Raw genomic sequence first — 12,820 nt, forward strand, 5'->3', positions numbered from 1 at the left:
GCATGATGTACTAGGATACATGCCACCTGCATACATCAGCAACTGCACATGCATGTTATCTGAATGTACAACACTAAGTGTACAGGTGTGTAGGTCCTACCATCCTGACATTTGGTCATGTTTGTAGGCATTGCAATTGGTGGATATGTATAATGACATACATGATACATGGACTGTTGTATGATATGATGGGTGACCAGTACAGAGGGGATGTTACCTCTGTCAACATTGATATCACACCTCATGTACTGTTAGCATTCAGCAGCCATGGACCTACATTCCATGTGCATGTGTGTAATGGCTGTAGCCACCTGTTTGCATAAAGGACTACAACAGCTATGCTATTTACAAGTATGTTGTGTGCGGCATGTACATACCCAGGGCAGGTACATATATGTCATATCCATACATGAGGGTGTGTACTGGTGTACAGCAACATACATCTGCTAATGGTGGAAAGTACTGAGGGCCCCTGGTATGTGTACAGCTGACCTGGTCACAGACAGTGGTATCATTGCATTGCATAACACATAATGCAACTGTGTCAGTACATGTGTACTCTCTACAGTTGATGTAGAGCTTAGTACAGTACACAGGTCAAGGGTCACATGGTGGTGTATTCTATGTCATACAACATGTATGGTTGCGTATTGGTGGTCCGAGGGCATGGTGGTGTCTGCAGTTTACATCCTAGAATGCAGCATGTGACACTGCGTCCTACACATGGCTCATCTATAATGCCTTTTGTGGGGGGACTGGTCAGTACATGTGAGTGGCCTTTATGTATGTGGGTACACCACCTGGAGCGGTCTGTACCTGTGTTATGGCCCACATGTCTGGTTCTGAGGTATATGGTGGTAGTGCTATTGTGCACTACAGAGACATCAGCCAGGTGTTCCTCACTGCACAGATGTCAGTACTCCCCATTGTTGGATCTATAGTGACCAGCTGTGAATATGGACACTACACATCTAGCACTGGTTAGCATAAGAAAACAATGCAGTTGTCCTGTAGGTGTATGGGAGTTAACATGTGTTTAGGACATTTGCCTTGGAATGGCACTGTGTGGGCGGATGTGACTTGGGTAATATCCACATTCCCTTGTACCACGGATGCATGTGATATGTGACAAAGGCCTGCCTACTGTCAGCCATGTCATCCCAGAATGACAGCTGATGTTGTGTAAAAGACCCGTTTCAAATATATGTAGAGCAGCGTTCCCACTAACAATGACAACTACTAACACCAGAGCCCATTACAATGTGTTCTTCACGTCTATCTGTAATAGCATGGCCACTGTGGCCCTCCGCATTTAGCAACAGAGTGCATCCCAGTTAGCCCTGTGCTACTAGGAGTATGAGCATGCCCAGTATATCCTTGTGTAGATGGACACATAGTAGTGCATTCTGACCAGCCCTGTGCTACTAAGTGTGTGAGCATGCCCCCTGTGCTACTAAGTGTATGAGCATGCCCAGTATATCCTTGTGTAGATGGACACATTGTGCATTCCGAACAGCCCTGTGCTACTAAGTGTGTGAGCATGCCCAGTGACACCTTGTGTCAGTTATGTGCCTCTGTGTATGGGCATGGCCATTGTAACCCTGTATAGTGGTAGTAGTCGTCCATTCCACAGATGGGCATACTCCAGGTCAGGATGGATTCCTACTTTAAATATGCAGGTTCACAGGTATGTACATCTTAACTGCCAGCATCCCTGTTGATGTCCACATTCACAGACAGTCATAATGACAGCCTTGACATGTGTAGTCTGTGTGGTGTGATTCATAAGTATGCAGTATTGTAATAGTAATCTGTAAATAGGCAGGTGTTCTGTACCCGCCACTGGTGTGTGTGTGTGTGTGTGTGTGTGTGTGTGTGTGTGTGTGTGTGTGTGTGTGTGTGTGTGTGTGTGTGTGTGTATGTCTGTCCCCGTTTGCCGGTGGAATCTAAATTGCTATTAGAATGCCCACACTCCATACATTTCTTATACCCACCGTTAGCAAGGCCGATGATGTCACCCATCTACAAATACACCTCTGAGAGGGCTGTGTCCCAGTAATCTCGATAGTGCGTTCTGTAACTGCATAATGCTGTAGTGTAATAAAGTAGTTAGGTCTGTTCTAGTCCCACACTTGCTGTGTGTGTGTGTGTGTGTGTGTGTGTGTGTGTGTGTGTGTGTGTGTGTGTGTGTGTGTGTGTGTTTGCCTGAGGACTGAGTAATACCTTTATACTGCTCACACTCCATACATTTCTTTTACCCACAGTTAGCAAGGCTGATGATGTCACCCATCTACAAATACACCTCTGGGAGGGCTGTGTCCCAATAATCTCGGTAGCTCATTCTGTAACTGCGTAATGCTGTAGTGTAATAAAGTAGTTAGGTGTGTGTGTGTGTGTGTGTGTGTGTGTGTGTGTGTGTGTGTGTGTGTGTGTGTGTGTGTGTGTGTGTGTGTCCATTTGCCTGAGGACTGAGTAATACCTTTATACTGCTCACACTCCATACATTTCTTATACCCACCGTTAGCTAGGCCGATGATGTCACACATCTACAAATACACCTCTGGGAGTGCTGTGTCCCAGTAATCCTGGTAGCACTTTCTGTAACTGTGTAATGCTGTAGTGTAATAAAGTAGTTAGGTCGGTGTTTTAGTCCCACACTTGCCGTGTGTGTGTGTGTGTGTGTGTGTGTGTGTGTGTGTGTGTGTCCATTTGCCTGAGGACTGAGTAATGCCTTTATACTGCTTGCACTCCATACATTTCTTATACCCACCATTAGCAAGGCAGATGATGTCACCCATCTACAAATACACCTCTGGGAGTACTGTGTCCCAGTCATCTCAGTAGCACATTCTGTAACTGTGTAATGCTGTAGTGTAATAAAGTAATTAGATTGGTGTTCTAGTCCCACACTTGCCGTGTGTGTGTGTGTGTCCATTTGCCTGAGGACTGAGTAACACCTTTATACTGCTCACACTCCATACATTTCTTATACCCACCGTTAGCAAGGCCGATGATGTCACCCATCTACAAATACACCGCTGGGAGTGCTGTGTCCCAGTAATCTTGGTAGCATGTTCTGTAACTGTGTAATGCTGTAGTGTAATAAAGTAGTTAGGTTGGTGTTCTAGTCCCACACTTGCCATATGTGTGTGTGTCCCTGTTTGCCTGAGGACTGAGTAATGCTTTTATACTGCTCATGCTCCATACATTTCTTATACCCACTGTTATCAAGGCCAATGATGTCACCCATCTACAAATACACCTCTGGGAGTGCTGTGTTCCAGTAATCTTGGTAGTGCGTTCTGTAACTGCATAATGCTGTAGTGTAATAAAGTAGTTAAGTCGGTGTTCTAGTCCCACACTTGCCGTGTGTGTGTATGTATGTGTGTCCCCATTTGCCTGAGGACTGAATAATGCTTTTAAACTTCTCATGCTCCATACATTTCTTATACCCATCATTATCAAGGCTGATGATGTCACCCATCTACAAATACACCTCTGGGAGTGCTGTGTCCCAGTAATCTCGGTAGCGCGTTCTGTAACTGCGTAATGCTGCAGTGTAGTAAAGTAGTTAGGTCGGTGTTCTAATACCAGACATGCCAACTGTGTGTGTGTGTGTGTGTGTGTGTGTGTGTGTGTGTGTGTGTGTGTGTGTGTGTGTGTGTGTGCGTGTGTCTGCCTGCATGAGACAAGTACAGTGCTTTGTAGTATTTGCCATAGCGCATGCCCTAAATGCGTGTTGCTGCAGTGTGATATGGTAGGGGTTTGTATACAGGACATAGCAAGTGTGTGTTTGTCTGTCAGAGCCTGTGTAGAGGTGGCCGTGATTGTCTTACCATTGGACATGTTTGGGAGTGGGTTTTGTAGTTTTCCTATATAGTATCCATCTTATGACACATTGGCCACCTCAAGAGGAGTACAGCTGTCAGTCAGCCATGGCACTGTGTTGGCAAGCCATACCCATACATCTGGCAAAAGGGCTGGTGAACTAAGTATGCAGCCCTACTAGTACCTGATATATGTCCCGCACCCATATGCCATGCACATACAACCTTGCCTAGGATATCCCACTATGTTGCTAGTAACATGCACATTGAGAACAGATAGTAGGCATGGTGTGACCGCAGTGGCCTGCAGAGGACATGGCACCCTGTACAGCGGTACAATAGGCACATATATAATGATTGGATGAGAGATAGGAAATTCACCCCAGGGATCATGTCAGTCGCCCTGCTAGACAGGGGCCCAGAGAAGTAAATATTGTGGGAAGAAATATCTAGGGAATTGTTATGGCTAGGCTTGCATAGGCCCTAGGGCCAATAGCCTAGTACCAACCTATGAACCTATGAACATTGTGCCTTCACTATGTTCCACACTGAATGGCTGCAACATATGTGGTGCCATCATATGTGATCCACTAAGGCCAGACAATGCTGTACACATGTGCCCTGTATGGACCCATGCCACTGACACCACGGAATACCTGTCCATTCTATCCATGCAGGTGCAGGGCCGGCCTGCTCACTATAAGCAGGTTTCACCACACCAGGCCAGTATTGGCATATCGGGGTATAACAGGCTGTGTACACTACATGTGTCTGCCAAACCAGGTACACCTGTACATGTCACTGTACAGTATTGTGGGGCATGCACATCCCAGGCAATGTCCATGTGAAGGACTATCAAACACAGACATAGCATGCATTGCAAAGCTATGGCCCTACACATTGGTAACCAGGATGTCAGGCCAGATAATGCAGTACCCATCTATGTGGGACATTGCAGAAACTACACCCCTGCACTGCACACCATTGTCGGGTGATGTGATAGCAAGGATTACCCCTCACCCAGCCTTGTACAGCCATCTTGCACAGCCAAACACTACACACCCATGGAGCAATGCATACCTGCATGACAGTACTGGCACCCTGTGTCTGCATGTGGGTTGTGATGATCCCAACCACAGTCACTCCCAGTATAAACCTCGTTGGAATACCAACAGTTGTTAAGCACTTTCACATGGCCTAGCCCATAGAACCTCCAGATATCCCCTGTGGTGAATGTTGTCCTTTGCATTACTGTGGTGTGGCAAACTAAGTAGTTACATTGTGTATTTGCCACCCTGGCAAAGGTGTCAATGTGTGTCCATTAGAGTGTGGTTGTGGTGACAATGGCATCCATTCATGTGGACTGACATGTGTGCCACACCTAATGTATGTCTACTATATCTGTTGCAGATGGCACTCACTCACCTGCACACATGTTCTTACAGCACTGCAACATGCCGCCTCTGTGGCACATGAAGTAACGTCATGCACATGTAATAGTAATGAGAAGTCAGGAGTTTGCCCCTGTACTATTCAGCATGTGGCAGATGATGCTTATGGTTAAGTCTCCAAGCCCTTCCCTGGTGTACATTGCCTGTCCCACACACACACTCTCTGGTGGATGTGAAGGTGTACACCTGTACAGCAGCAGCATGTGTATTGTAACAGATGGAAATGGTCAGGTGATGGCCTCTGCACCTATTGCAGTCCTCCTCTAGCTGATTGCATGTGGTACAGCTGTGATGGTGTTCCCATAGCCATCCACATGATAAACACAGTACACTATCTAGGGAAACATGTTATTATCTGGCTATGACAGTCGCTGTGAGTGGTACCTGGATGTGGTGTTCTGACATGGCATTGCAGATGATATCTGGATGTACCTCAATCATTTTCCACAGTGGGAAATAGCCTAATGATAGGAGGGTGATGTGCCACACAACTACAGCATGTAAGTGTAGCTATTCTGCATTGAGACTACTGCCTGCTTAACATGTGTGTGGTAATGGCTATTCTGCATGTTAAAATGCAGACATGACAGTACTCTGTTCATGAGGGAACCCCATCTGTAGGGCCATCTGTGAACAGGTCAGTGTGTGCAACCATTTATTTCCTTTGTTACACACTGAACACACTTTTGTGCACAGCAGAAGCATGATGTGGGGATTGCAGACAGTACATGATGATAGGGATGTGTTACTACCATCGCATCCCTGACTGGACATGTGTCACATGAGACAGTGGTATGACTGACACTGTGTGGGATTCCCAGTGACAAGCCAATGATGGGCAACTGTTCATAGCTGCGGTCACACGTCTACTACACATTGTACAGTTGCCATGCATTATATATGCATGTGTTGTGCTCCCTCTGCAAATGTATACCATCTGTTGTGTTGGGTTGCTGGTGATATCTATGCATACTGTCATAGGTAATCCTGTATGCTGTTGTCTATCACTAAACCATATGTGGGTTTAAAATGCAACACCATAGGCTGAATGGGTTGGTAGGTCCCGGCAGATCCTCCTGCCCCACTTCAGCTGACCATGGCACCGGGCACTAGCATATCTGGGGCCCAGCCATTAATATCAACTTCTGTTGGCTCTGCACCACCTTCTGGTGGTACCACCACTGAGGATGGAGCATGTACCCCTTGGGAGCGGGACCAGACAGGTACATATCTGCTGTTGTGCGGTCCCGGACATGTTGTGTAGGTGGCTCCCTAAGGGGTTACAAAGCCAGATACGCCAGTTCAAGGGCAGAGTGTCACATTTACAGGGAGATGCTGCCCCTCCTGGACAGCCCCCAGCACTGCCTCCTTTGCAGCTGTGTAGGTGCAGTGGCAGTTGCACATGGCTGGAGACCTCCATCCCACTGTTCCCATGGGCTTTTGAATGCTGAAGATCCATCCCCATCAGGGTATATCCCCCCACATGTGTCATATACCAACCCTGTATGCTGTCATTTCTGTGCTCCTACCTATCCTCCACGGCCAAACCTACACTCCTTCCCCAACATCTGACCCTCACCTGTGGACACATAAGGCCATTCGGCTCATAGGACACCATCTGCCCTATACATAGCTGTCCATTACACACACATGCCCACTGGACACATGAAACCCTTGTAATATGCATCATAACATACTACTGTTATCCTCACCACTGTCCCTCAGGCGCACGGTCCTGGTATGCACATCACTCCTAAATGGTCCAGGTACATGTGAGGAGGATGACCCCATTGTACACAAAACACTACCGGTCCCTCTATGGTTACCCCATTTACCTTTATCATGATGTTGATGTTGCACACAGGAGTACTGTTCACACATAATGATTGGACAGGTACTGTAGTGTTAATGTACATTACATGCACAGAGTGATGTATACGGCCAATGTACAACTATTTGCGTGTATGATTGACACATGTCTGTCTGAGGAAGTCTTGTGATCACATAGAGCAATACCACTACATAATACAGGCGTCACTGGTGTTTCCCGTTTCATTAATTTGTAATGCTTTGTTGCCACATGGTATGCCCCGATACATCTCTATATATGTATATACCTATATGCTGGGCATAAACACTCACATGTACATCTACATGATGGGATGCATTCCTATACTGTTGAATGACTGCGCTGTATGATATCCTCTGGTTACAGCCTCTTATGCTCGATTAGCCTCTACATTGCTTAACCAGTACAATACTTGCATACTGGTAGCCAAACATGCTTACACCCGCTCGATCCCGCACTTGCTAATGCATTGGTGCTTGCATCTGTCACTCACACCCCTGGGTGTGAGTGAGGACCACAATATTACCTTGTGATGCCTATTACGTCGTACTACATGACTCCAGTACCGGGACTGGCCACCCATTAGGCGATGGCATTGCGTTCAACTGTACGGAATCAGCGGCCTGTCCAGTGACACAATCATATTTGTGTGTACCTCATACAATGTGTTCCCACCTTGTGATGCCTATTACATCGGAATACATGAATACAGTATCAGAAATGGCTGCCTATTAGGCGATGGCATAGTGTTCAACTACATGGAATCAGCGGCCTGTCCGGAAAATCATTCATATTCGTGTGTTCCTCTTAGGCATACCCTGTGATGCCTATCACATCGGACTACATGACTACAGTCATAGCCAGCCTTAGGCATAGGCCAACTAAGCAGCCGCCTAGGGTGCTGCTTTAGTGGGGGCACTTTACCAGTATTTATTTGGTGTAGGTAGACCAGGATGGGGGCACTGGGTGGTGTGGTGGAGGGTGCCATTGTGCCCTCTGCCTAGGGCACCAGTTGACCTAAGGCCACTCCTGACTACAGTATCGGGAATGGCTGCCCATTAGGCAACCACATGGCATTCAACTGTATGGAATCAGCGGCCTGTCCGGTGAATCATTCATAACTGTGTGTGCCTCTTACAATCTGCTCCCACCTTATAATGCCTATCACATCGGACTACATGACTACAGTATCGGGAATGGCTGCCCATTAGGTGATGGCATGGCGTTTGACTGTATGGAATCAGCGGCCTGTCCAGTGAATTAATCATATTTGTGTGTTCCGCATACACTCTGCTTCCATCTGGCTGATACATGGGAACTGAGACCCTGCATTAAAAACAAGTAGTTGGGTAGCCACATCCATCGGATGGGTCATGCTACCGCATACCTATTATAGGTTTGCCACCTTCTCAATTGGCCAAGGTAGGAGTTTAGGGTTACCACCTGTCCCACTTTGTGAGGGACAGTGCGAAAATAATCAAGACATAGCACGTCCAAATTACAGGACATTATTATATTCTACGTTTCATTAATAATTATTTTATATATGACATATGTTATGTGAAGTAGCATAAGAAATTCAAATGCAACTAGATTAAGCTTTTATTTGTGCAACTAAGTGTAATCCTGTACTATGCATGGCTGTAGGTATGTTTAGTCCTGGAATGTCTGACATTTCTACAGAACATGTCCCACTCTGGTCATTTGGAAAGGTGGCAACCTTATAGGACCTGTATGTAGAGATGTCAGACTTTGCAGGGCAACACACCTACAGCCAGTAGAAAGGGGTGTACTTCACTGTTTTGCCTAAATAAAAGGTTACTCTTGTAGCATTATAGTTGCTTATACTGTTACCTATAAAATGTAGGTGTTTCAGAGGAACATAATTGTTTTATGCTACTACTACAGACAATATAGGTAGTCTTTGCCCTAAATCACAGGACATTTGCCTTAATTACAGTTAGTATGCAGGACACAAATGTCCACAGGGGAGTGTCCCTCGCAAAGGTGGACAGGTGGTAACCCCAAACCTATTATTCTATCAACTTTCTAAGGTAGTCGGCGGAACATGCGCTTTCTCTCACTATCAGACTTCTCATACGAATGGGGAAGAATAAACACTGAATCAGGGACACTGCATAACGACCTCAGGGACACATTTAGAAGGTTGGTGCTATTAACCTGACACATTGACAGACACAGAGCACATATGTATTCATACACATTGTCTGAGGTGCATGCAGTTTATAACTCTTACATGTTGTCATTATTCATTATGTGTATTCCGCCACCTTTCCTCCTAATATCACTAGTTCTAGGATTGTTTAGTTGGGACTGTATTAAGATTCTGATATGTAATCACGGACGCCCTTGGTAATCGGGGACAGTTCAATGATATGGTCCCTATGTATTCCCCCAATGGTTTACGGACTGTCCAGTAGATGTGCTCTTACAGTTTGGGAGGCATGGGCGTCTGCTATACCCACATCGGAATATTACTTACACCCATGGGGTGGTCCTAATATGTGTCTGCCAGCCAACACCTGCACGCCTAGCCCCATAATCGCATACCCATAGTTCCCCCACCTGCCACTACTCTACAGCACTCATCCTTACTGTGGGTGCAGGTGGACATAGGTGGGATATGAACACACCTCTACACACTGCGTCTGGACACATGTCGTACGTTGTGTCAACACATGTGTTATCAGGCTTGCACAACCTACTGCTCCATGTACAGCTACATCCTGGTCATAATGGTGTTCCCCCATTGGTTGAAGGTACCAAATTTTTGGTGTCAAGCAAGGGACATCACTGTCCATGTTTAAAGTGTAGACCTTGTAGATCTCTCCCACTGGTAGTTTCCTGCCGGTGGTCTGCCTTTAGTGCGTGTCTGTATGAAGCAGTGTAGTAATTACCTTTATTGCGTGTCTGTATGTCTCACTGGCCTAGCTGGGGGGGGGGGGGAGTAGACGTTTGTTGAGTGGACCTCCCACCAACATATGCCTGGTCTAAACATGTTACCCGTAACTGCTGTAACATAACCTAGGTATATACATGTGTATATTTACTGTAACGTACATATATATATATATATCTATATATATATATATATATATATATATATATATATATATATATATATCTGCATATATATATATCATACATGTATATTCATATCTTGCTGTCATATATATATATATATATATATATATATATATATATATATATATATGTATGTGTATGTGTATATATATATTACACTACTTCACATTACACCATCTCCCTATGCTGGGAACTGCTTACACTTACAGTGAGGCACTTCGCTTGTTTACTTACTGCACATATTTGTACTGCCGCTATACACTTGATATGGTTATATTCACACAATACCACTTGATTGACGCTCAATTCTCACGTGTTTACATGCACCTTTACATCTTTTCAACATCATTTAAATGTGGAATATTTTCAGCATACAAGAATTTGATGTTGTGGAGCCTTTCGCCCTTATTTTATAATGCCTTTTCGCAAGGCGGATTTCTAACCCCACTATATGTTGGTCACTGGCCCATTGTTACCTTTGAATCCATGGTATATCACTTTACTTATCACATTACCTCACATGTCTCATCACTTGCTTACAGGCTGCCAATATTTACCACTTGGGAAAATGCACATTTCTGACTGCTGCCCGCCCCGTTCCCTCGAGGATCTGGAGATATCCAAAGCTTCGAGTCCTCTATCATACGTCCAGTTCCCCCTCCAAAGCTTATAGTCCTGGCACATGTTGTGTTTGATTGTCAGGTTTCCAGGGGTCTTCCAGGACCTAGTTGAAAGGACTGGGGACTGGGACTGCCCTGTACCACTTTACAGTCCAGACTTAGCAGGGGAGATCGCCTGTTTTACCATTTAGCATGGCCATGCTCCAGATGGATGCAGAGGAGCTATGCTCCTATGGCCAAATCCTGATATATATAACAGCTTTTTATTATTGACATATTTATATTGTGACCTTATATATTATTATTATATATTATCATATATTATATATATCTATATATGTGTGTGTGTGTGTGTGTGTGTGGTGTGTGTGTATATATATATCTCATACACCATATGCACATCCTACGCTCACATTTATATTTCCATACCCCAGAAGTTGAATCACACACCGTTTATGCGCACACACGGCCAAAGCCACTATGTAGTTAGGGGCTTTTATCCTAATATGGCCAAAAATTTTTTACCCATGGTCAGTACAACTTATTTTTTCATACTTACATGCCATACATTATAGGTATTCTTAACTAGTTACTTCGTTTGAAATGTTTTTTTTAAACTGTATTTTTTTAAACAACTGTTTTATAACTGTTAAGTTTGTTATATGGTTTGTTTTTATGCAACTGTTACATGAAATATGGGATTACATTTATTACACAACACCAATACAAATCTCAGTACTTTTGGTCTGGCAGGTTATACCTAATCCTTACACTGCCCCAAAAAGGGAAAGTATCCTTACATCCGACTACAACTATAATCCCTTACACATGCCCCTATCCTCCTATAACATGGGGATAATCCCATCACCACTATGTAAAATGTGTAAGGTATATATTCCCACATCCGGTTGGAGGCTCTGCAGTTCAGGGTCATAGGTTCTGCAGGACGGGCTGGAGGCTGAGTATGGAGGTGGGGACATCGTAGTCTACACACCTAATGTTCATGTTAGAACAGATATAGATGGTATGAGATATGGACGAATTTTGGGGACATGTCTTATCTTTAGAGATAATAGCTGCCATGAGAGATATCCAAAAATTTTAGGACCCTAAATCTGGAGATCGTTTAGGTGAGGCTGGCAGGGGTTATATGGTAGGGGGTCACTATGTGCAGATATGGCTGCCTAGCCTAGGGCAGCCAGTATATATGTGGTTTTGTGATCGCGCCTATCTGCTTGTGCTGCCTATCAGCTTGTTTGGGATGGCTCCATGGGGCTGGGGATAGGGGATGATGGGTAGACCATTATGTGATGATGGGTATTCAATTGTTGCACATGTGTACTGCACATTGGAATGCTCACATCATTGTGGGTATGTGCTGTGGTGTGTGCATTTTTTCTTAGTTTCATTCCTGTGTCTGTACATTTGTTCTCAGATATCAGTGGATGTGTATATTTGTTCTTTGAGTGTCTTCCTCTGATTTATCACATTACCTATCCAGCCCCCCCCAGTATCACCTATACCCTTATTCCTCATCTACCCCTAGTACCCCCTCTATATTACATTACACAGAATTCCACCCCCCCCCACTATCCTCACTTGGTATTCATCCAGTCTACATGCATGGGCCCATGGAATAGTCAATGGACAGCATGATTGTGAGGTCTACACTAACATTTCAGATCATTCACATGCTGTACTTCACTCACATAGGTACTCGCAAATACTTATCTTTCATGACATGGTAGGTAGACCCGGGTAATACCCGTTCATCTATGGGCCGTCCTGACAAGGATGACTTGGGCCATGAATGGGCAGATATTGGGTGAATGCTCTGACCATTGGTAGGGTTGCCACCTTTTCATATGACCTGGATGGGACATTTTCATGGCACACATCTGAGTTTACAGGCCAACACATACCCACAGTCATTACAAAGGATAGTACTTTAGTTTCATGCCTACATAT

This window comes from Protopterus annectens, chromosome 12.part0, assembly GCF_019279795.1.
Source record: "Protopterus annectens isolate FY-2018-M chromosome 12.part0, PAN1.0, whole genome shotgun sequence".
In the NCBI taxonomy this organism is placed as follows: Eukaryota; Metazoa; Chordata; order Ceratodontiformes; family Protopteridae; genus Protopterus; species Protopterus annectens.